Raw genomic sequence first — 25,425 nt, forward strand, 5'->3', positions numbered from 1 at the left:
AACTGTCGATTGGTGCAATCATTCAATGCCTGCACTTGCTCTTTCATCTCATCGTTCAATGCCTGCATTTGCTCTTTCATCTCCTCATTTGCTTCTCTGATCATTTAATTATGTACATTCTGAACTCCCTTTCTGTCATTTCTTCTGCCATGCTGTCATTGGATTTTATTGATGTAACCTCTAGATTTGTTTGGGGCATTTTCTTCCCTTGTTTTCTCATATTGTTCAGGAATCAGTGGGTCATTAAGATATTGCAGATTTCCTCTATTGACTTATAATGTCCCTGAAGATTGCTAGTATATTCCTCTTATCCTTCAGTATCCTGAAGTCTTGGAGGAAGTTGATAATGCGGTGCTCCACAAGGAAGCTGCCTCTCTAGGGGTGGTGGCCTTCAGGTGGGGTATATTTCCTGCTAGTGGGCAGAGGTGCCTCCACTTGTTGACCAATGGTCATCCAAAGGGGAACTAGGCTGAGGGCTGAGGCAAGGCCTCTTTGGGCCTGTGTCTCTGGTTTTACCGTCCTTGTGGGAAAACCTCACCCGGCACGGAAGACTCACCTGGTGGGGAGGTCTCGCTGGTCTGTTCCCATCCTAGAGGTTCCCCTCAATCCACAACTACCGCCTGGGCTGGGCAGCCTTCCTCTGCAACATTCCCAGGGGCCCGGGCCTACCTCCTGGGCCCGGGAGCCTCACCCTTCGCAGATGAGTCTCCTTAGGCTGCCCCTTCTCAGAGAATCTGCCCGCAGTCCTGGAAACTTTGCTCCACCCCTCAGCTTGTCCCTGTGTGGCTCTTCCACCAAGAAGCCGCCTTGGTCCTGGGACCCTGCTCTGCAACTAATCACCTGACAATGCAGCCCCTCCTCTGAGCAGCCACCTGGAGACCTGTACAGTCGCTCCGAGTCCCAGCGACCCCGCCGCACACCTCTTCCTCCGGGCAGCCACCCGGTGTTCAGGAGCGGTCGCTCTGAGTCCAAACAGCTCGCTGCGCACCCCCTCCTCTGGGCAGTCGCCCGGAGCCACGGTGGTTGCTCCGAGTCCCAGCATCGTGCTGAGCGGCCTCCTCTACGATGCTCCCAGTTGTCTGAGTTCACTGCTCCAGTGGGGGAAGGGGTGTCTCATTGAGCAACTCTACTTCACAAAGTTCCCTGCATTCTGGGACTACTGCCCCATCCAGGACACCTCCGCAAGGGGAGAGACTCACCCAGTGGCTTTGAGTTGGTCCCAAGTCTCTCAATATCTCTTCTTCTTGAATCCTGAGTCCTGGAGCAACATGAAATGCAGCCACCCTCTAGTCCACCATCTTGAAAACCTAAAAGAGGCTTTGAATGAAAATTCCCAACTGCAGGAAAGTCAGAAACACCTTTTACAAGAAGCTGAAGTATGGAAGGAAAAAGTGAGTGATCTTAATAAACAGAAAATAACATTTGAAGACTCTAAAGTACAGCAGAACAAGTTCTGCGTGATAAAGAAAATCACATTAAGTCTCTGACTGAACGCTTGCTAAAGATGAAAGATCAGGCTCCTGTGCTTGGAGAAGACCTAACAGATGATGGTAACTTGGAGCTGGAGATGAAGAGTGAATAAGAAATTGGTGCTCACTTAGATAATCAGCCAAAAGAATCTTTGAAGGAACTGGTTTATGCTGCTGAGTTAAATGCCTCTTTAGAAACCTTAGAAGGAGAAAGAAGTCAAATTTGTACTTTACTATCTGAAGTAGAGAAAACAAAAGAAGATCTTATAGAACATATTAAAAATCTTCAGACTGAACAAGCATCTTTGCAGTCAGAAAATACACAGTTTGAAAATGGGAATCAGAAGCTTCAACAGAAATTTAAAGTAAAGATGGAACAGTATCAAGAAAATGGAATGAAACTCCACAGGAAATTTAGAGGAAAAGTGCCAGTTAGAGGAAGAGGAAAGGTTTTCCGAAGTTGATAAAAAGATCAGCCATGCAGCTAAAGAACTGGAGACCTATAGAAAGCGAGTCAAAGATCTTGAGGAAGAATTGGATGCAACCGTTCATTATTACCAGAGGCAGAGTATTTCCTATGAGAAAAAAGCACGTGATGATGCCTTGGCAGCTTGGAGTGCTGAAAAAACCTCAAGTATTTAAAGATAGTAAATGCTCACAACAGACAAAAATTAACTGAAATGAAGTTTAAATTTAAACTTTTAGGGGCTGGGGAGTTAGCTCAGACGGTAGAGTGCTTGCCTTGTAAGCACAAGGCCCTGGGTTCGATCCCCAGCACCCAAAAAAAAAAAAAAAAAAAAAACTTTTAGAAGAAGATCCTTATGCACTTGATGTTTCGAATACAGCATTTGCCAGAGGGAAGTCCCCATATGGTCCCTCACCATTGAGTGGACCTTCATGTGAAATGAGAGCTTTTCCTTTGGAAAAAGAAGGGTCTACTCAGATTGTCACCTTTACATCCAGGGGAAGGAGGAAGAGGCTCAAGAGACCCAGAGGATCCTCTGGACCATCAGATTAGCAATGAAAGAAGAGAATCAATCTATGATATGATCCTCATAGAGCACCTGCTGACACTGGGCCTCTGTCATCGCCACGGGAACCAGAAGGTAAGATGATGATCCCTCCATCAGGCTGAACATATTCTGATTCACCTTCTCTTCTACAAAGGTAAGATGGATATTATTCTAATTATGGTAGACCATCAGGATCAGGAGAACCGCCTCTAATCCAATGCAAAATGTCTATTCACTGATGTGTTTTCCTCATTATCCTCCGACAAGAGCTGAATTTTTCCCCCCTACCCCCACATTCTGAAAGTAGAAGTAGTAGGAACTTCAGGGTTGATTCCACCTTCAAATGAGCCTGCTATTGAACATCCAGAACCACAACATGAATCCTGACAATATTTTTGATCTCTCTTCAAAGTATGACTTAGCTCTTATTTTTAGTTTAAATAACTGCTTTTAGTTATTATATTTTTGCTCCAATCGAAGCTTAATTAAATTAGAATTCTGAGGATAATATTGTATAAATAAAGATGATTTCAATATAAAAAAAAGAGAGTCTGAAGATAGCATCTTTCAGATCCTTAATCTGTAGCTCCGTGGTAGAGCACCGAGATACTCTGCTGATATTGCCACACTTTGACTTTCCCAATCCAGGTACTACAAACAGGAGTTTTCTCAGTCATTTTAGTTTTGCTTCCTTTGCAAAATTTTCCAAGACCTTTTGTGTTGTCTTAAACTTTAAAAATTGTATCTGTTTATGAAGCCTACATAAAGATTGTTCTAGATTCTGAGTTATGTTCATTGTATGAAAAGAAGAGAAATAATGAATGAAAATGGAAATAAGAAATGAGTTATGATAAGTTAATAGGCACCAGGAGTCCCAGAGTTAGGTGCACCCATTAGCTTGTGCCTTTATAATTTCTCATGGAAATGGAAGGACCTACAAGGGAGGTTTAGGTGCAGATTTACCTGGGTGTTGTTTTGGTTTGTTTGCTGGCTTGTGTTTTGTGGTGCTGTAGGTCAAATCCAGCTCCTTGTGTAGACATGACAAGCACTCTACCTGCCACTGAGCTACACCCGCAGTTCCTGAAGTCTGAGTTTAAATTGCAATTTCTTAACCTGCTTGTGTAACTTTGGGAAAATGAACTATTGTCTTTGAAACTTACATTCTCCTTCCAAAAAACTGGGATGATTAAAAACTCACTGGATTAAAGCAAATGACATTTGTGGCAATAGTTATGCCACAGATGTCCCACATAGGGCATTTGTTCCTTTCTCCTCCCAAGTGTCCCTTTTTCCCTGGGACCACTTCAGTAGCATCCTAGCCAAAATCTTGGTGCTTCAACCTATTCCTCTTTGATCCAGTCTCTGAACAACACTTTCCAACTCTAAAAGTTAGCAAGCATGAATCTCCTGGGAGTGGTTGTTAAGATGCAGGTAGATGTAAGTAGATCTTAGTGGGGTCTGAGATTCTGGGAGTCCCCAGAAAATGCTGCTGTGGCTGTCCTTTGGGAGTTGCAAAGTTCCATTGACCCTGGAAATGAATTGAATGCATATTCTGTGTGTGTGTGTGTGTGTGTGTGTGTGTGTGTGTGTTTTCCTGGGGGTTGAACCTAAATCCTTGTGTGGGCTAAGCAAATCCTCTATGATTGAGCTGTACTTCCAGTCACATGAATGCATATCCTTTCTTTCCAAACTCACGACAGATACTTTAAGCTTCAGTAGTCGACTCTGTAGTAGTAGAGAAGCTCCAACACACGCTCACTCTTTGGTCTCCCTAAGCAGTTCCCTCTCACTCCTAGAGTCTCTTGGCTACTGCAAATGAATGTGTCTTATCTCATTTTATTCTTGCCTCAAGTTTTGAATATAATGCTTGACCTCCTTCCCACAATTTCAACCTCCGCTTTGTTAGTGATTTCAGTTTTACACATATGATGCTGCTCTGGCTACTGTCACCATACCCTGAGTAAGTAGGAACAGTCATGTTCTAAGAGAAGAATTTAGACAATTGCTTCAGACCATAGTGTAGGGCAACGGCTGCCAACCCTTCACTGGTATGAGATTGTACCTGGACAATAACCTATCGCCTGACCAGTGCTGCATTTGCAAGCTTCCCAGAATGTTCTCTGGATTGTTTACAGCACAGCTGTGCAACATGTGGTTTGGACTTAGGTATATCTCTACCCAGTGATATTTCTCTTTCTTTTAAATAAAAGGAAGCACAATGCAGTACTCAAGATCACAGACTAGAGGCCAGTTGCCTGGATTTGTTCATGGTTCAGCACCTTCTAGCCCTGTGTGATCTTGGAAAAATTACTTGGTGTAATGATTTGAATGTGCCCCTTCCAAAATTCAGGTTTTGCCAATGTGACAGAATTTGGAGGAGAGGTCTCTAAAAGGTGATTAGGCCAACAAGATCCCTTCTTCTTGGATGGGATTAAGACTTTTATTAAAAAGATTAGCTGCTCTTCAGCTTTCTGCTGTATGAGGCAACATTGCTCTTGCCCTCCAAAGAATGCAGCCCTCCTCAACTAACCAAATGTTGGCACCTTGTTCTCAGATTCTCTAGTCTCTGGAGTGGTGCAAAAAGAAATTTTTGTTCTTTGAAAATTTCCCATCTCAGGTATTTTGTTATAGGAGCAGAAAATGAACTAAGAAATTTAACCTGGCTATGCATCAGAGTTCTCCTCTGTTTTAGTGAGATAATCATACTAAGAAGATTAAATGAATTAATATTTGCAAAGCACAATGCCTGGCACTTAGGAAGTGCTTGTGATATGTTTTTGTCCTGAAGTTCACAGGAGAACTACTTTCTATTCTGTGAGAGCACTTGTGTGAGATTTTTTTTAGGAACTTGGTTTTGATTAGTTATTGGCATTAACATCATATTAATAAAAAGATCCCCTAACTTTTCTACTATTAGCAGTCAAAGTGACAGAACTTGGGTATCTCAGAAAAATTCACTGCAGAGTAAAAATCCTGCATAGATAGCAAAAATCTGCTGCCCTGAGTTGTGCGAACTCTGCTCCGGCTGCTCCTTGTGAGCTCTGTTCTCATGATCATCAGGAAGTGGTACAATGACCATGACAGCTTTCCTGCAGGGGGCAGTAAGGGTTCTGAAGGAAGGCTTGCCTTGTTCTGATTAAATAATGATGTTGCTCGGCTAGTGAAAGGCATTAGGGAGTGTTGGGTGGAGTAAATGCCCTTGTAGAAGTGTCCGGAACTGCAGGAGGGTCGGAGAAGGGAGTGGACTGCAGGGAAGAAAGGAGATTCTGTGTAGGTGTGATGGCTTCCTGGGCTGCTGGGCATGAATGCACCTGTGAGCCTGAGCATCTGTATGTGATGACCTTGGGTGCTTCTACCCAGGCACTCAACGTCTCTGCAGCCCAACTGTCTAAAGGTTGTGTCCTGCAGAGGTTCCTTCGAATAAATCAGGAAGTTTTCAGGTTTCATAGTCCCTTATATGATTTGCCACTCTAATCACCCACAGACTAGCTCATTAGAGCCATTACTATAGACAAGTATAATCTGAAGTTTGATCTCCAGGACTTGCAAGATCTTCTCTTACTTGGACCTTCTCTTCAGGAAACAAGTTAAAATTCTATAGTCTATACACCTACTCTTTTTGGGGGGAGGGATTACTGGGGATTGAACCCAGGAGCATTTTACCACAGAGCCACATCCCCAGCCCTTTTTTATTTTTAATTTTTGAGACAGGGTCTCAGTAAGTTGCTTAGGGTCTCATTAAGTTGCTTAGGGCCTTGCTGAATTGCTAAGGCTGGCATCGGACTAGTGATCCTCCTGCCTCGGCCTTGTGAGTCCCTGGAATTAAAGGTATATATCAACTCATCCTGTTCCACTATAGATCTATAGCCATTAGATTTGAGGGTTTTTTGTTTGTTTTTCATAGCATTTAACAGGAATAAATTATGCCCAAATATCATATTTCTTCACGTTATAAATCAAATTAGAAACATCACATTTCAGTTTCTAAATCTTATTGAAAACATCACATTTCTTTATTTTCAAAAATTAAATCCTAAGAAATCCTTCAAGATAGTGTTTAAAGGAGAAATTTAGACCTTCCTTACATTTATTGGCAAGAATTCCAAACTGCTACACCTACCAAACTAACAACAGAAGGACATTTTTATATTAGTTGAGTAAAGCATAGCCATCAGAGACATACAGAAGAGAAGCATCATACTTAATAATAAAACAGTAAAGTTTTCTCATTAAAGTTAGAAACATGATGAATGTACTTATTATAGTGTCTTTATAGTGAGAGAACATTTTGCTAGAAGTTCTAGATAATGAAATAAGGTAAGAAAAATAAGTGAGTTATACCTACTGGAAAGTGAAAGCCCAAACTGTAAACATTTGTCAATGATGCAATGGTCTTTGTAGAACATTTTTAAAAAACTGACAAAATTGGTATTTATAAGAGAGTTAAGGAAGATGAAAACGCAATAGAAAAGTGAACAAAGGATTTTATTTATTTATTTATTGGTACTGGGGATTGAACTCAGGGGCACTTGACCACCGACCCACAGCCCCGGCACTATTTTGTGTTTTATTTAGAGACAGAGTCTCACTGACTTGCTTAGTGCTTCAGTTTTGCTGAGGTTGGCTTTGAACTTGTGATCCTCCTGCCTCAACTTCCTGAGCTGCTGGGATTATAGGAATGTGCCCAGGTCCATTTGTTTTTTATTTTGAGACAGGGTCTTGCTAAGTTGCTTCAGGCCTCCCTCAGTTGTTGAGATTGACTTTGAACTTGTGATCCTTTTCCCTCAGCCTCCTAAACTGCTGGGATTATAGGTATGAGCTACTGCATCAGACTATGATTTTAATAAACATTTTACAAAAGAAGATGTAAGCATGTGAAGAAATGTTCAATATCATTATCAGGGAAAGGAAAAATTAAAATAATGCACATATTAGATTTTTTTTCAGTTCTGGTGAACAAACCTTGGGCCTCATGCATGCTAGGCCAATGCTGTACTATTGAGCTATATCCCTAGTCTTGAATTTTAAAACTAGATGGAATTTAAAGGAACAAAAATATCAAGGCAAGGATGTGTTGCAACTATGATTTTCATACACTGCTAGTGGGGTATAAAATGATTCAACCACTTTGGAAAACAGTTTGGAGCTTCTTATCAAGTTTCTTTATAAAATTCCACTCTGAGGTATGTACTCAAGAGAAATGAAATAATATATTCACACAGGCTGTACACAGATGTTCATAAATCCAAGTTAGAAAGACTCCAAATATTTATTAACAGGCTGATTGATAAGTAAATTGGAGCATAATCATACAATGATATATACTCAAATACAACAACCTGGACAAATCTCAAAAAATATTTTGCTAAGTGAAAAAAAAAAACCCAGAAATGATAGATACAAATCATTTTAGTTCATTTATAAGAAATTCTAGAAAAAGCATGAATAATCCCTAATGAGAGAGAACAGATCAGTGGTTTTCTGGGACCAGGGTATGAATAGATTATGTCTAAAGAGAGTAAAATGGAATTTTTTGGTGTGATTTAAACATTTTTAAATTAAAATTATTTTAATTGAGTTGTACACTTAGATGGTTGCATGCATATTAGTTGTATCAATAAATATTTTTAAAAGCACATTACTTATGGTGCTAAAGACTACACCAATGGAATTAGATGAGTGCTATGCACTTAATTTAACAACAAAACTAGTTTTCACCAAAAAGTAAAATACAATAAAATAAAATGCATATTAGCCTTTTACATTAGATTTTTCATATCCTTTGCTTCTTTCTTTTCTTTTTCTTTATTTTTACTTTTGGAATAGGGAGAACTCTTTAAGAATGTTAATTGAATTGTAAGGTGACCCCAGATATAAACTTTATGGACTCACTTAAATTTACTGACCCTCCTTCTTGATTTCTGTTCTGCTATCTTTGCAGTTTGTTCTTAGTTTTGACTTTCTCCTTCTTGTCAAGGCCCCTGTTGCCTTCTGAATGATGTTTGATCCCTTTGGGTCATTTAACTCTCCCTTAGCAAAATTATATACTTCGGGCTTTAAACTGTTAGGCCTAAGTGGAGAAGAATATCTTGTTTTCATTCATTAGTAATCCAGCCTCTGCTTCAGTTTAGTGGCCCAACAAGTTCCAGAGGGAATAGGAGATATACCAGGCAGGGTAGGACACTCTGCTCAGTCTGTATGAGTGCAGAGAGAGGTGAGAAAAAGGCCAACAAGGACTTTAGGTACAGGAAATGCTCTGAAAATTTTACTGAAGGGGATTGACTATTTCTCCTATGTGTCAGACTTTAACTCCCAATATGCCCAGTAACTGACTACAGACAGAGTCAGGTTCTGAATTTGCTCATTATTGCTCTTTGCACTCTACAACATAGAATCTCAACTTTAATCTCTATGGATGTAGTCCAGTGATACAGCACTTGTCTACATGCTTGAGGACCTGGGGAATCTCAACTTCAAGCACTGTTACTCTCAATCATACTTGTACTTGGACAAAAGAACAGTCCTTCTTCAAAGACTGGTAGGCAAACAATGAGGACAAGCAGCTCTGATGTCCTGGTGCCCTTAAAAGCCCAACAAGCAGAACAATTATGTGGTTGGAGGAATCAGTGTACTAGGTCAGGGAGGCTGAAAGATGAGGCACATTTGTTGTGGGAATTGTTGGATACTCTTGTTTTAAATGACTTGAGTTTGTGGTGGACAACCAAGTAACATGGACTATCACAGAAGCCTAAGTGAGAGATTAAGTTTAGACATGTAATAGTTACCTACACCGAAGATAGAATTAAAATTATGAGAATGACAAACTGGCACAATAATTGTGGGTGTGGGGAGTGGAAGGGTAGAGATGGGGGCAATGGACCTACCAGTAGATCTTTTAATTAATTAAATCACAGCATTTTAGAGCAGGACAGGATATTAGAGATCATATAGACCAATCACTCCAATTTTGTAGATCAATAAACTTCAGTCCAAAAGAGTTAGAAGATTTTTCTAAAGTCTTACTGGTTAATATCTGACTTCAAATGGGAATTCTAGTCTCCTCCCAATAAATCAAGGACTAGTGTTAGCCAGCTATTCATCACTGTAACAAAATACCTGAGATAACTTGAAATGAGGGAAGGTTTAATTTGGTTCACAGTTTCATAGACTATGGTCAGTTGACTATGTTGGTTTTGGGACTGGAAAAAATCAGAACATTACATTAGGTAGCATGTGATAGAATGAGACTGTTTACCTCATGGCATCTACGAAGCAAAGAAAGAGAGGAAGAGAAAGAGGTCCAGGATCCATTATCTTCTCCATGACAATGCACTCAATGATCGAAATGCCTCCCTGTAGGCTCCTCTTCCTAAAGATTCTGCAACTCCCCAATAGAGTCAGAGGATGGAGACCAACCCTTTATCACATGGGTCTTTGGGGGATACTCCAGATCCAAGCTATAGCAGTACTCAAAGATTGAGTGTGAGCTAGCCTCTTTCATCTCCTTTTAGCTAAATTGTCAAGGAAATATATGTTTGTAAAATGCTTAATATTTAATTCAAATTCCACATTTGTGGGGGGAGGGGTGCTGGGGATTGAACCCAGGAGAGTTCTACCAATGATTTATATCCCTAGGCCTTTTTTATTTTATTTTTTAAATTTGAGACAGGGTCTCATTAAGTTATGAGGCTGGACTCAAACTTGGAATCCTCTTGCCTCAGCCTCTTGAGTAGATGAAATTACAGCCATGTGTCACTACATTCAGCTGAAATTCCACTTCTCAAATTAGATTTTACTAATAAAAGAAATTGAGAAGAAATGTAGTAAACCAAATATAGCCAGAACACCCCAGGAAAAATAATTTCCATTGAATCGTAATATAAAACAATTCAGCCTTTGAAACTGTAAAAATATCAATGCACCAACTTCTCAAGAAAAGATACATTTGTGTAACTTTAGCTTACTTTATTCTTCCTAGCCATTAAGAAACTTTTTGTCTATTCATCTCTAAGTTCTACAGTTTTAAGCTTGACTTTTGGTGTTCTTGAACACCAAAAACTGTTATGTGTAGCTATGTTAAAACTTTTTAGAGTATATTTGATGGTCTGCAAGTCATCCTCCATCTCTTTTTACTGGACTAGATGTGCACACATCCAAGTGATGCTAAGAATAACTTTAAAATTTAAAGCGAACATCTTCAAAAACTAGTAAAAAATACCATATTTTTACTAAAACTTCTGAAATACTAAATCTGACTCCTATTCATGACTTTGGATTTCTAAATCATATTTGATTATTATTTTTTTTAATTTATTTATTTATTTATTTTTTTATTATTGTACGCAAATGGGATACATGCTGTCTCTCTGCCTGCACATGGCGCAAAGGCATACCATTTGTGTAATCACAAACCCACATAGGGCAATGTTTGATTCATTCTGTTATTTTTTTCCCTTCCCCCCACCCCTCCCACCCCTCTTTTCCCTGTATACAGTCCTTCCTTCCTCCATTCTTGCCCCCCTCCCTAAACCTAACTCTAAACCTAACACTAACTCTTCCCACCCCACATTATGTGTCCTCATCCACTTATTAGCGATATCATTCTTCCTTTGGTTTTTTGAGATTGGCTTATCTCACTTAGCATGATATTCTCCAGTTTCATCCATTTGCCTGCAAATGCCATAATTTTATCATTCTTTATGGCTGAGTAATATTCCATTGTATATATATACAACAGTTTCTTTATCCATTCATCAATTGAAGGACATCTAGGTTGGTTCCACAATCTGGCTATTGTGAACTGAGCAGCTATGAACATTGATGTGGCTGTATCTCTGTAATATGCTGATTTTAAGTCCTTTGGGTATAGGCCAAGGAGTGGGATAGCTGGGTCAAATGGTGGTTCCATTCCAAGTTTTCTAAGGAGTCTCCATACTGCTTTCCAGAGTGGCTGCACTAATTTGCAGCCCCACCAGCAATGTATGAGTGTACCTTTCTCCCCACATCCTCTCCAACACCTGTTGTTGTTTGTATTCTTGATAATCGCCATTCTAATTGGGGTGAGATGGAATCTTAGGGTGGTTTTGATTTGCATTTCTCTTATTACTAGAGATGTTGAATATTTTTCCATATGTTTGTTGATTGCTTGTAGATCTTCTTCTGTGAAGTGTCTATTCATTTCCTTAGCCCATTTGTCGATTGGATTACTTGCATTCTTGGTGTAGAGTTTTATGAGTTCTTTATAGATTCTGGAGATTAGCGCTCTATCTGAAGTATGATTGGCAAAGATTTTCTCCCACTCTGTAGGCTCTTTCTTCGCATTGCTGATAGTTTCCTTTGCTGAGAGAAAGCTTTTTAGTTTGAATCTATCCCAGTTATTAATTCTTGCTTTTATTTCTAGTGCTATGGGAGTCCTGTTGAGGAAGTCTGGTCCTAAGTCGACATGTTGAAGCTCTGGACCTACTTTTTCTTCTATAAGATGCAAGGTCTCTGGTCTGATTCTGAGATCCTTAATCCATTTTGAGTTTAGTTTTGTGCATGGTGAGAGATATGGGTTTAGTTTCATTCTGTTGCATATGAATTTCCAATTCTCCCAGCACCATTTGTTGAAGAGGCTATCTTTTCTCCATTGCATATTTTGGGCCCCTTTGTCTAGTATGAGAAAATTGTATTTATTTGGGTTTGTGGCCGTGTCCTCTATTCTGTACCATTGATCCACCTTTCTATTTTGGTACCAATACCATGCCGTTTTTGTTACTATTGCTTTGTAGTAGAGTTGAAGATCTGGTATTGCGATACCCCCTGCTTCACTCTTTCTGCCAAGGATTGCTTTAGCTATTCTGGGTTTTTTATTCTTCCAGATGAATTTCATAATTGCTTGCTCTATTTCTGTAAGGTACATCATTGGGATTTTAATTGGAATTGCATTAAATCTGTATAGCACTTTTGGTAGTATGGCCATTTTGACAATATTAATTCTTCCTATCCAAGAACATGGGAGATCTTTCCATCTTCTAAGGTTTTCTTGAATTTCTTTCTTTAGTGTTCTGTAGTTCTCATTGTAGAGGTCTTTCACCTCTTTTGTGAGATTGATTCCCAAGTATTTTATTTTTTTCAATGCTATTGTGAATGGGGTAGTTTTCCTAATTTCTCTTTCTGAAGATTCATCGCTTATGTATAAAAATGCATTAGACTTATGTGCATTGATCTTATGTCCCGCTACTTTACTGAATTCACTTATGAGATCTAAGAGTTTTCTGGTGGAATTTCCTGGTTCCTCTAAGTATACAATCATATCATCAGCAAATAGGGATAGTTTGAGTTCTTCTTTCCTATTCGTATCCCTTTAATTTCTTTGGTCTGTCTAATTGCTCTGGCTAGAGTTTCAAGGACGATATTGAATAGAAGTGGTGAAAGAGGGCATCCCTGCCTTGTTCCAGTTTTTAGAGGGAATGCTTTCAGTTTTTCACCATTTAGAATAATATTAGCCATGGGCTTAGCGTAGATGGCCTTTACAATGTTAAGGAATGTTCCCACTACCCCTATTTTTTCTAGTGTTTTGAGCATGAAGGGATGCTGTATTTTATCAAATGCTTTTTCTGCATCTATCGAAATAATTATGTGATTCTTGACTTTAAGTCTATTGTTATGGTGAATGACATTTATTGATTTCCTGATGTTGAACCAACCTTGCATCCCTGGGATGAAACCCACTTGATCCTGGTGCACTATCTTTTTAATATGTTTTTGTATGCGATTTGCTAAAATTTTGTTGAGAATTTTTGCGTCGATGTTCATTAAGGATATTGGTCTGAAATTTTCTTTCCTCGATGTGTCTCTGTCTGGTTTAGGTATCAGGGTAATATTGGCTTCATAGAATGAGTTTGGGAGGGTTCCCTCCTCTTCTATTTTATGGAATACTTTGAGGAGTATTGGAATGAGCTCTTCTTTAAAAGTTTTGTAGAACTCGGCTGAGAACCCATCTGGTCCTGGACTTTTCTTTGTTGGTAGGCTTTTGATGACTTCTTCTATTTCATTACTTGAAATTGGTCTATTTAAATTGTGTATGTCCTCCTCATTTAGTTTAGGCAATTCATATGTCTCTAGAAACCTGTTGATGTCTTCAAAATTTTCTATTTTGTTGGAGTATAGATTTTCAAAATAGCTTCTAATTATGTTTTGTATTTCAGTCGTGTCTGTTGTGATATTTCCTTGTTCATTCCGAATTTTAGTGATTTGGGTTTTCCTCTCGTCTTCTCTTTGTTAGTGTGGCTAAAGGTTTATCAATTTTGTTTATTTTTACGAAGAACCAACTATTTATTTTGTCAATTTTTGTATTGTTTCTTTTGTTTCAATTTCGTTGATTTCAGCTCTGAGTTTGACTATTTCCTGTCTTCTGCTACTTTTGGTGTTGGTCTGTTCTTCTTTTTCTAGGGCTTTGAGCTGTAGTGTTAGGTCGTTTATTTGTTGAGTTTTACTTCTTTTATTGAATGTGCTCCATGAAATAAATCTTCCTCTAAGTACTGCTTTCATAGTGTCCCAGAGATTTTGATATGATGTTTCTTTGTTCTCGTTTACCTCTAAGAATTTTTAAATTTCCTTCCTAATATCTTCTGTTATCCATTCATCATATAATAGCATATTGTTTAATCTCCAGGTGTTGGAGTAGTTTCTGTTTTTTACTCTTTCATTTATTTCTAACTTCAATCCATTATGATCTGATAGAATACAAGGTAATGTCTCTATCTTCTTGTATTTGCTGACATTAGCTTTGTGGCATAATATATGGTCTATTTTAGAGAAGGATCCATGTGCTGCTGAGAAGAAAGTGTATTCGCTCTTGGTTGGATGGTATATTCTATAAATATCTGTTAAGTCTAAATTATTGATTGTGTTATTGAGATCTATGGTTTCTTTGTTCAATTTTGGTTTGGAAGATCTGTCCAGTGGTGAGAGAGGCATGTTAAAATCACCTAGTATTATTGTGTTATGGTCTATTTGGTTTCTAAAATTGAGAAGGATTTGTTTAACATACATGGATGAGCCACTGTTTGGGGCATAGATGTTCATGATTGTTATATCTTGCTGATTTATGCTTCCCTTAAGCAGTATGAAATGTCCTTCCTTATTCCTTCTGACTGACATTGGCTTGAAGTCCACATTATCTGAAATGAGGATGGATACTCCAACTTTTTTGCTGAGTCCATGTGCATGGTATGTTTTTCCCCATCCTTTCACCTTTAGTTTATGGGTATCTCTTTCTATGAGGTGAGTCTCTTGCAGGCAACATATTGTTGGATCTTTCTTTTTAATCCAATCTGCCAGTCTATGTCTTTTGATTGATGAATTCAGGCCATTAACATTCAGGGTTATTATTGAGATATGATTTGTATTCCTGGTCATTTGGTTCATATTTAAAATTTTATTTATTTATTTATTTATTTATTGACACATCTTGGTTCCTCCTTTATTTGACAGTTCCTTTAGGATAATTCCTCCCTTTGCTGATTTGCTTCTTTGTTTTTTATCTCTTCCTCATGAAATATTTTGCTGAGAATGTTCTGTAATGCTGGCTTTCTTTTTGTAAATTCTTTTAGCTTTTGTTTATCATGGAAGGATTTAATTTCATCGTCAAATTTGAAGGTAAATTTTGCTTGGTATAAGATTCTTGGTTGGCATCCATTTTCTTTCAGAGCTTGAAAAATGTCGTTCCAAGCCCTTCTAGCTTTTAGGGTCTGGATTGAAAAATCTGCTGATATCCGTATTGGTTTCCCCCTGAATGTAATTTGGTTCTTTTCTCTCACAGCCTTTAAAATTCTGTCTTTATTTTGTATGTTAGGTATTTTCATTATAATGTGCTTTGGTGTGGGTCTGTTGTAATTTTGTGTATTTGGAGTCCTATAAGCCTCTTGAACTTGATTTTCCATTTCATTCTTCAGATTTGGGAAATTTTCTGATATTATTTCATTGAATAGATTGTTCATTCCTTTGGTTTGTTTCTCTAAGCCTTCCTCAATCCCAATAATTCTCAAATTTGGCCTTTTCATGATATCCCATAGTTCTTGGAGATTCTGTTCATGATTTCTTACCATCTTCTCTGTTTGTTCAACTTTGTTTTCGAGGTTAAATATTTGTCTTCAATATCTGAAGTTCTGTCTTCCAGGTGTTCTATCCTATTGGTTATGCTTTCTATGGAGTTCTTAATTTCCTTTATTGTTTCCTTCATTTCAAGGATTTCTGTTTGGTATTTTTCCAATATCTCTAACTCTTTATTGAAATGATCTTTTGCTTCCTGAATTTGCTCTGTTAACTGTCGATTGGTGCGATCATTCAATGCCTGCATTTGCTCTTTCATCTCATCATTCAATGCCTGCATTTGCTCTTTCATCTCATTGTTTGCTTCCCTAATCATTTTAATTATGTACATTCTGAACTCCCTTTCTGTCATTTCTTCTGCCATGGTGTCGTTGGATTTTATTGATGTAACATCTAGATTTGTTTGGGGCATTTTCTTCCCTTGTTTTCTCATATTGTTCAGGAATCAGTGGGTCATTAAGATATTGCAGATTTCCTCTATCAACTTATAATGTCCCTGAAGATTGCTAGTATATCCCTCTTATCCTTCAGTAGCCTGAAGTCTTGGAGGAAGTTGATAATGCGGAGCTCCACGAAGAAGCTGCCTCTCTAGGGTGGTGACCCTCAGGTGGCGTATATTCCCTGCTAGTGGTCAGAGGTGTGTCCACTTGTTGACCAATGGTCATCCAACGGGGAACTAGGCTGAGGGCTGAGGCAAGGCCTATTTGTGCCTGTGTCTCTGGTTTAACCGTCCCTGTGGGAAAACCTCTCCCGGTAGGAAAGAATCACTCAGTGGGAACGTCTCGCTGGTCAGTTCCCCTCCTAGAGGTTCCCCTCAATCTACAACTACCGCCTGGGCTGGGCTGTCTTCCTCTGCAATGTTCCCAGGGGCCCGGACCTTTGTCCTGGGCCTGGGAGCCTCACCCTCCGTAGGCGAGTCTCCTTAGGCTGCCTCTCCCAGATAATCTGCCCGCAGTCCTGGAACTTTCGCTCCACCCCTAGGCGTGTCTCTGTGCGGCTCTTCCAGCAAGAAGCCACCTAGCTCCTGGGACCCTACTCTGCACCTAATCGCTTGGCTATGCGGCCCCTCCTCTGAGCCGCCACCTGGAGCCCCTTACAATAGCTCCGAGACCCAGAGACCTGCCACACACCTCCTCCTCCAGACAGCGGCCGGGTTTCCGACGCAGTCACTAGGAGCCCAAGCAACTCACTTCGCATCTCCTCCTCCCGCCAACCTCCCGTAGCCCTAGGCAGTCACTCCAAGCCCAAGTGACCCGCCCTGTTCCTCCTCCTCCCCCTCGGGGTAGCCCCCTGGGTGTTCAGGGGCGGTGGCTCCGAGACCAAGTGACCCACCACGCTCCTCCTCCAGGCAGGCCACCGGTGTTCAGGAGCGGTCGCTTTTAGTCCAATCAACTCACCACTCGCCTCCTCCTCTGGCAATCGCCTGTGGCTCTGATGCAGTCACTCCTAGACCAAGCGACCTGCCGCGCTTCTCCTCTTCCTCCGGGCAACCCCCCAGTGTTCAGAAGTGATTACTCTGAGTCTAAACAGCTCACCACGCAGCTCCTCCTCAGGCAGCCGCCCGGAGCCCCAGTGGTTGCTCCGAGTCCAAGCGCTGTGCTGAGCTGCCTCCTCTACGATGATCCCAGTTGTCCGTGTTTACCGCTCCAGCGGGGGGAGGGGCGTCTCGCCAAGCAACTCCACTTCACAAATTCCCTGCGTTCCGGGGCTACCACCCCATCCAGGATGCCTCCGCAATGGGAGAGAATCACCCAGCGGCTTTGAGTTGGTCCCAAGTCTCTCACTGTCTCCTCTTTTAAATCTTGCGTCCTGGAGCAGTGTGAAATGCAGCCGCCCTCTAGGCCGCCATCTTGAAACTCCTCCTTTGATTATTTTTAAAAATACAAAGATTTAACTTTCATAAAACACAAGAGAGAGACCGATCATAAACCATGAATAAAACCATTCTGAATGAATCTCAATTCTTTCACTGAGTTAAGAATTGAAGGGTATTTTATGATGGTGACTACATTGTATTTGTTATCTTTTCTTCAATTTTCAAACAACTCTGGGTATATGAAAATCAGGATGTGAAACAGTATGTGAACTGATAAGAAATTTTATTTGTTTATTTAAATACTGGAAATTGAATCCAGGGATGCTCTACCACTGAGGTACATCCTCAGTTCTTTTTTTTTTTTTTTTTTTTTTAATTTTGTCCAGCCTCATGAGTAACTGGAATTATAGGTATGGGCCACGGTGCTTAGCTATAACATAGAATTTATCATCTCAGTCATTTTATTTATTTATTTATTTATTTATTCAATGTAGATTCATACTATTCATGTAATCATACATGTGCATAGGGTAATGATGTCTGTCTCATTCCACCATTTTTCATACGCCCCCTCTCATTTCCCTCTATGTAATCTAAAGTTTCTCCATTCTTCTCTCACTCTTCACCCACCCAACCCCATTATATATCATCATTCACTTATCAGGGAAAACATTCAGTCTTTGGTGTTTGGGGATTGGCTTATTTCACTTAGCATGATATTCTCTAACTCCATTCATTTATTTGCAAATGCCATAATATTATTCTTCTTTATTGTTGAATAATATTCCATTCTGTATATATACCACAGTTTCTTTATCCATTCATCTGTTGAAGGGCATCTAGGTTGGTTCCACAATCTAGGTATTGTGAATTGAGCTGCTATAAACATTGTTGTGGCTGCCTTACTGTAGTATGTTAATTTTAAGTCCTTTGGGTATAAACCAATGAGTGGGATAACTGGGTCAAAAGGTGTATCCATTCCAAGTTTTCTGAGGATTCTCCACACTGCTTTCCAGAGTGGCTTCACCAATTTATAACTCTACCAGCAATGTAAAAGTGTGCCTTTTTCCCCACATGCACGCCAACATCTATTATTGTTTTGTTCTTGATTATAGCCATTCTAATTGGAGTAAGATGAAAGCTTAGAGTTGTTTTAATTTGCATTTCTCTAATTACTAGAGATACTGAACACTTTTTCATATATTTATTAATAACCTGTATATCTTTTTCTGTAAAGTGTGTGTCCAGTTCCTTGGCCCATTTATTGATTGGTTTCTTTGTATTTTTGGTGTTAAGTTTTGTAAGTGCTTTATAAATTTTGGAGATTAATGCTCTATCTGAAATGTGTGTGAAGAAGATTTTCTCCCACTCTGTAGGCTCTCTTTTCACATTCTTGATTGTATCCTTTGCTGAGAAAAAACCGTTTCGTTTGAATTCATTCCATTTATTGATTCTTGCTTTGATTGTTTGTGCTTTAGCTGGAAAGATCTCTCATGTTCTTGAATAGGCAGAATTAATATTGTCAAAATGTCCATTCTACCAAAGGTGCTGTAGAATCAATGCAATCCCAATTAAAATCCCAATGACATTCCTCATAGAAATAGAGAAAGCAATCATAAACTTTATCTGGAAGAAGAAGATACCTCAAATAGCCAAAACAATCCTGAGCAGAAAAAGTGAAGCAGGAGGTATCACAATACCAGACCTTAAACTATACTACAGAGCAATAGTAACAAAAATGGCATGGTATTGGCACCAAAATAGACAGGCAGACCAATGGTACAGCATAGAAGACACAGAGACAAACCCATATAAATACAGTTACCTCATACTAGACTAAGGAGCCAAAAACTTACAATGGAGAAAAGATAGCCTCTTCAACAAATGGTGCTGAGAAAACTGGAAGTCCATATGTAGTAAAATGAAGTTAAACCCCTATCTCTCACCCTGTACAAAACTCAACTAAAAATGGACCAAAGACCTAAGAATTAGACCAGAGACCCTGCACCAAATAGAAGAAAAGTAGGCCCTAATCTTCATCATGTTGACTTAGAATCAGACTTCCTTAACAAGACTCCCAAAGCACAAGAAATCAGCCATTTTAAAATGTACATTTCAGTAGTGTTAAGGATATTCTCATGATTGGGAAACATGAAACTCTATAACCATTAAGCAACTCCTTTCAACCTCTTGCAACCCCCAGTCTACTTCGTGTGTCTGTGAATTTGACTACTTGGGCTACCTCATACAGATGGAATTATATTGTATTTGTTTTTCTGTGACTGACTTATTTCATATAGCTGTATGAAATCTATATTATAGATTATATATCTTGACTTAGGTTGCTATAAAAAGCTTAGTGTGGTAGTTATTGCTTATAGTCTCAGTTTTTTAGGAGGACTCTTTGGAGTCTGAGTGGGAGGATCACTTGAGCCCAGAAATTTAAGACCAACCTAGGCAACATAGAGAATCCCTGTCTCAAAACAATAACAAAAATTACCATAGTCTAGTATGTTAAGACATTTATTTCTCCGTTTGGGAGACTGAAGTTCAGAGATGAGATTAGCCATGATTGGATTCTTCAGTAGGGTCCTCTACTTGATCAGGAGATGGTTGATTCTTTGACCAGGCATGATGACACTTGCCTGTAATCCCAGCAACTCAAGAGGTTGGGGCAGGAGTATCATGAGTTCAAAGCCAGCCTCAACAATTTAGTGAAGCCTTAAGCAACCCAGCAAGACTCTGTCTCCAAGTAAAATATAAAAAAGGACTGGGGATGTGGTTCAGTGGGTAAGCCCTGGTAGGTTCAATCCCAGTAACAACAATAAAAAAGAGTTGATTCTTTGTTGAATTCTCATATGGCAGACAGAGAGAGACAGAGAGAGACAGAACAGGCTCTCATATCTCTCTTCTTATGAGAGCTCCAATTTCATTCATGACCTAATTTCCTCCCAAAGGCGCCAGTTGCTGATACAACTGTATTGGAGTATTTCAACCATATGGGATTTCAACATATGAATTTGGAGGAGGGGCACACGAATATTCAGTCCATAGCACATACATGTATTTTACACACATACCTACAGGAGTTCTCATTTTGTTTCTTCCTTTTTATTTTCATAGCCATCTATTATAAGCCAAAGGAAAACATCTCTTAATGCATTTTTAAAAATATTTTTTAGGTGTTGATAGACCTTTATTTTATCCATTTATTTATATGTGGTGCTGAGAATCGAATCCAGTGCTTCACACATGCTAGGCAAGCTCTCTACCACTGAGTCACAACCTCAGCCCTCTCTTAATGCATTTTACATATTTTTATCGATTGCTGGTGTTATGATTTGGATGTGAGGTGTCCCCCAAAAGCTCATGTGTGGACACTGCAAGAAGGTTCAAAGGAGAAATGACTGGGTTGTGAGAGTCTTAAACCAACCAGTAACTTAATCTCCTGATAGGGATTAATTTAGTGGCAACCGAAGTGATAAGGTGGGGCTGGAGGAGGTGGGAATTGGGGCATGATGTTGGGTATATATTTGTATCTGACAAGTGGACTCTGCTTCCTGATCTCATGTGAGCAGCTTCCCTCTGCCACATACTCTGTCATAATGTCCTGCCTCACCTCCAGCCCTATGGAATGGAGCTGGCCTTCTGTGGACTAAGACCTCTGAAATTGTGAGCCCTCAAACTTTTCCTCCTCTACAATTGTACTAGTCAGATCCTTTAGTCACAGCCGGGAAATAGCCGACAAAAACAGCTGGGGAGTACTCTAGGGTGAAAGCAGAGCATTAGTAATGTAGCCTGCTCCTCATGTGACCCACAGAAATTGCAGGCTTCTGAATTAGTGGGCCACCATCAGAATATGGAAGAAATGAACCTTAAGTATTAAAAATGGACTGGAAGGCTGAAAAACTTTAAAGAAGTTCCATTAAGTATAAAAATATGCCATCATAAGTTCTTGTGACAGGCAAGTAAAACCACGAGGTAGACTCATTAGACAGCACACGCTCCACACTGGCTTTAAGAGCTGATGCTTGGGCTGCGGATATAACTCAGTTGGTAGAGTGCTTGCCTTGCAAGCACAAGGCCCTGGGTTCAATCCCCAGCACCACAAAAAAAGAAAAAAAGAAGAATTGATTTTTTTTCAAGGGAAAGGCAGCAAAAAATGGCAGGACTTATTTTCATGGGTTTATCCTAGGTATCTGAAGTCAGAGTCAACACATCCAATGTTTCTCTGAATTGTGGGGTGGGAGTAAAGGGGGTTGCACTTTCTCTAATAGTGGGATTTATGTACAGTGTGGAACAGCAATCTCACCCTTGAGGCTTACATGAGCCATCACTGTGGGTGAGGGTGGGATTCTCAGGATCAATCAGGAGGATTGAGAGCTGACCACAGGTAGCTGCCAGCTCCATTGCCTGGCACACAGTCAGTTCTCGGTGAATACTACAAGTGCTCGGTGGGGACCTCGGAGGAGCCTCTTGATCCTCATAGGTTGTGAAGTCTTCGTCACCAAAAGGACTGCTCCTTGAAGGTCTGCAAGGTAGGCTGGGGCATATGTGCTAGCCCCTGAGCTCCCTGCAGCCCATCCATCATTCATCACTGTATTCTACTTGTCCTTTTAGTTTCACAAGGAGAGCAAACCTGACCAATTTTCCACTATGGCTTCTACCATGTGGCTCAGCACATTCACAGACACCTAGAGAGGAAAACTGGCTTGGCCACAGCTGTGTTGCTGCCCCCAGCCAGCCCCCATGGATGGCTCCTGCCTCCAGCCAATCTCAGCATTTGAGCCCTGCTATGGTTTGAATGAGTATCCCCCAAAGTTCTTTATGTAAAGGCTTGGTTCCCAGGGGTGGTGTAATTGGGAGTTGCTGTGGACCTTTAAGAATTAGGGATTACAGGGAGTCTCTTAGGCTGTTGGGAGAATGTCCTCACAAGGAATTGTGGGGCCTTGGTCTTTCTCTCTCTCTCTCTCTCTCTCTCTCTCTCTCTCTCTCTCTCTCTCTCTCTCTCTCTTTCCATGTGACTGCTTTCTCTAACACTCATTCCCATGTGACTGCTTTCTCTAACACTCATTCCCATGTGATGTGCTGCCTTAACAAAGGCTCAAACCATGGGGCTGCCAATCTTGGTCTTGAACCTCCAGAACCAAAAGCCAGAATAAATCTTCTTTACTTCATGAATAGCCTGTGTCAGGTATTTCATTATAGTGTTGCAAATCTGACTGATACAGGCTCTTCTGCTTCCTTGTTTCCTGAAGACTTCATGGGGGAATTCATCCTACGGATAAAAGTAAAAGTTCAAGGCAAAAGTCCCACAGTTAGGTCCAGGACTTGGTAAATCTAAGAGATTAAACTTATTTAAGGGTAACATGTTAATGATAGCAAGTACTTACATTTAAAATCTATATATGGTTTATTAAAAACATTTTATTTTTACAAACAGATTACATTGCTATAATAAAAAGATTTAAAAACAAAGACCAGTCTGTAATCGCAGCAATTCAGAAGGCAGAGGCAGAGGCAGGAGGATTGCAAGTTCAAAGCCAACCTGTGGAAAGTCATCCTTATTTAGCAGAATCAGATTAGGCTGAGCCATGGGATGCAGAGGCCTGGCTTCTAGGAACTTCTGGGAAGTGTATGGCGCTGTGGGGGAATGGTTCCCTGTCTCCTTCTGAATTTTTCCCCCTAAGAGAATGAATTCCCAAACTCCACCCTATACTGTCCATCACAGAAGAGGCTCCTCCCAGTCCTTGCCTCCTTTACCTGTATATTATAAAAAAAAGGAGAGTTGGGCAACTCTATGCTGTTGTGAGGTTAGAGCTGGTATGGTCAGACCTGTCACGCCACCTCTCATATGAAAAGAGCATTGGCTCTTGTGTGCTCATTGAGTAGATAAGTTTTTTGGGTAATAGAAAACTGCCAACATCCTCCTCTGGCAGCTAACCCTTTCCTCCTCCACGTGGGACGTGGCAGAGAGGACCCCCACATTTGACGCCTGGACAGCAACTGTTCAAGAGACTTTTAGAAGAAAGAATAAAGGTACGGATACAAACGAATTTTGATGGTTTTAAGTCGGTGGTCGGGCGAAGGGTTCCCAGGGTTGAATCTGCCAGATTGGAGGACCCAGATTCCATGGTGGGGACTGATACAGCCGAGTCTGTGCCCTGGTGTCCCGAGGCCACAGAGTAGTCAACTGGAGATGAGAAGGCGCCACATAGATGGTGTCGTCACACAAACATCAATGTGGGGCCAGGCAAAAGAGAAGAGTTGAGGACCTGATATCAGGGTTTTTGAGTGCGAGTGCACGAGCGTGAGATGAGCCTCAACCCTGAGAGAGAATCTTCACCATAAAATCAGGAATCCACCCGGCAGATAAGACTGACTATAGGGGCTAGCCATAACTATAAAAGTTGTGGCTGGGCGTATTCCCACACCTCATCCATCTCGAGAGCCCCGGACACTCGACGGTCGCTTCTCAGGTCAGCAGAGGTGTGTTTAAGTGGTCTAGAGTGGGGACCTGTCTAAGGGAACTTACCAATCTGAAGTCAGGTGCTGCATGCAGAAAGCTGAGCATCCGGGCAAATGGAACATGGGGCTGTGTCTGGGGGGCACTGGGGCACAGATGGGGTTCCACTCGCTTAAGAGACAGTGGAAGATCCCATCCTGAGTCGCGGCACCAATGTAAGGGATCCCTCAGAAACCATGCTGGACACGGGAAATCACATAACGGAGTTTATTAAGTAAACAGAGTGTCTTCCTGCAGGGTAAGAGAGAAAATGAGAGGAAAAGAAAGGGAAAGAGAAAGGGAAAAGGCGCACGCAAGAAAGAGTGTGAAAGCCAGGAGGATAGAGAAAGTGAGGAGTAGAGAGAGAAGAATGAGAAAAGATGGCGGGGTAGCTTCAGTAAAGCAGTTGAATTCCGCCAGGCTAACAGGGGACCAATAACAGAGAAGGATACTTGCAAGCTGAATGATGAACCAATAGCTAGCTAGGACGGATGTTGGTCCCTTTCCGGTGAGAAGCACGCATGTGTGAATAAGTTTAGTAGTAAGAAAGGAAAGGGAATTTAATTGTGTGATGTTAAGCCAGGGGAATTCACTCTCTACAGAGAGAGAAATAAAAATAGATTTATTCAGCTATATGCAATACGTAGCCAGAGTGAAAATTCAGTAGAAAGACTGCAACTCTTACAGTCCTTGAAATGTAATGGAGGCCTGGTTAGTTTAAATACTGCAGACTCGATCAGGCAGGTCTGCCTGCATCTCTCTGACTGCATGAGAGACTGAGAAGTAGCTTGACTGAGATGGGTGCAAAAGTTTAGAATCCTGAGAAGAAATGATCCTAATCAGAAATTCAGAGGAATTTCTAATTTAGAAGGGGAAATTCCTCGAGAGTTTCCTAGTTTAAATATGTGTGTTCCCACCACAGCTTCCAACCATCCAGAAACAGCATTGTTTCTGCTCCCTGGGGGGAAGGATAGAAGCCTATAGAACATGGTTGCTCCCTGCTCAGGCGGAGCCCCTCAAAAAGCAGGGAGAGAATTACCTGCCCAGAGAAAAAAACTCTAAAACCCGGCCAAATTTGGTAGGGACCCCAGGAAAATATTTCAGACTTTTTAACAAGTAACTTGGACAGTGTTACCTCAAGGATTTGGAGATAGCTCTCACCTGTTTGGACAAACCCTAGCTAAGGACTTAACAAAATTCAGAGATAAAACATTTGTACTTGTCCTCCAACATATAGATTACATCTTTTATGTGCTACCACACCAGAGGAATATCAAGGCATTACAGAGTCTTCCTAGGGATAACTGGGTATGGCAGGCCTTGGATTCCTGGGTACAGGTGTAAGAAATTCCACAAAAACCACGCTGGACATGGGAAATCACATAAGGGAGTTTATTAAGCAAATAGAGTGTCTTCCTTCAGGGTAAGAGAGAAAATGAGAGGAAAAGAAAAAGGAAAGAGAAAGGAAGTGTGAAAAGTGAGGAGGAGAAAAAAAGTAAGTGAGTAGGAGAGAAAAAGCAAGAGGAA

General features: G+C 40.5%; 1 pseudogene; it reads left to right on the forward strand.

The window, feature by feature from the left end:
* LOC124985630 (melanoma inhibitory activity protein 2-like) overlaps positions 1–25,425 on the forward strand; it is a 74,754-nt pseudogene that overhangs the window by 5,570 nt on the left and 43,759 nt on the right.

Source organism: Sciurus carolinensis, chromosome 5 (genome assembly GCF_902686445.1).
Source record: "Sciurus carolinensis chromosome 5, mSciCar1.2, whole genome shotgun sequence".
Taxonomy (NCBI): domain Eukaryota; kingdom Metazoa; phylum Chordata; class Mammalia; order Rodentia; family Sciuridae; genus Sciurus; species Sciurus carolinensis.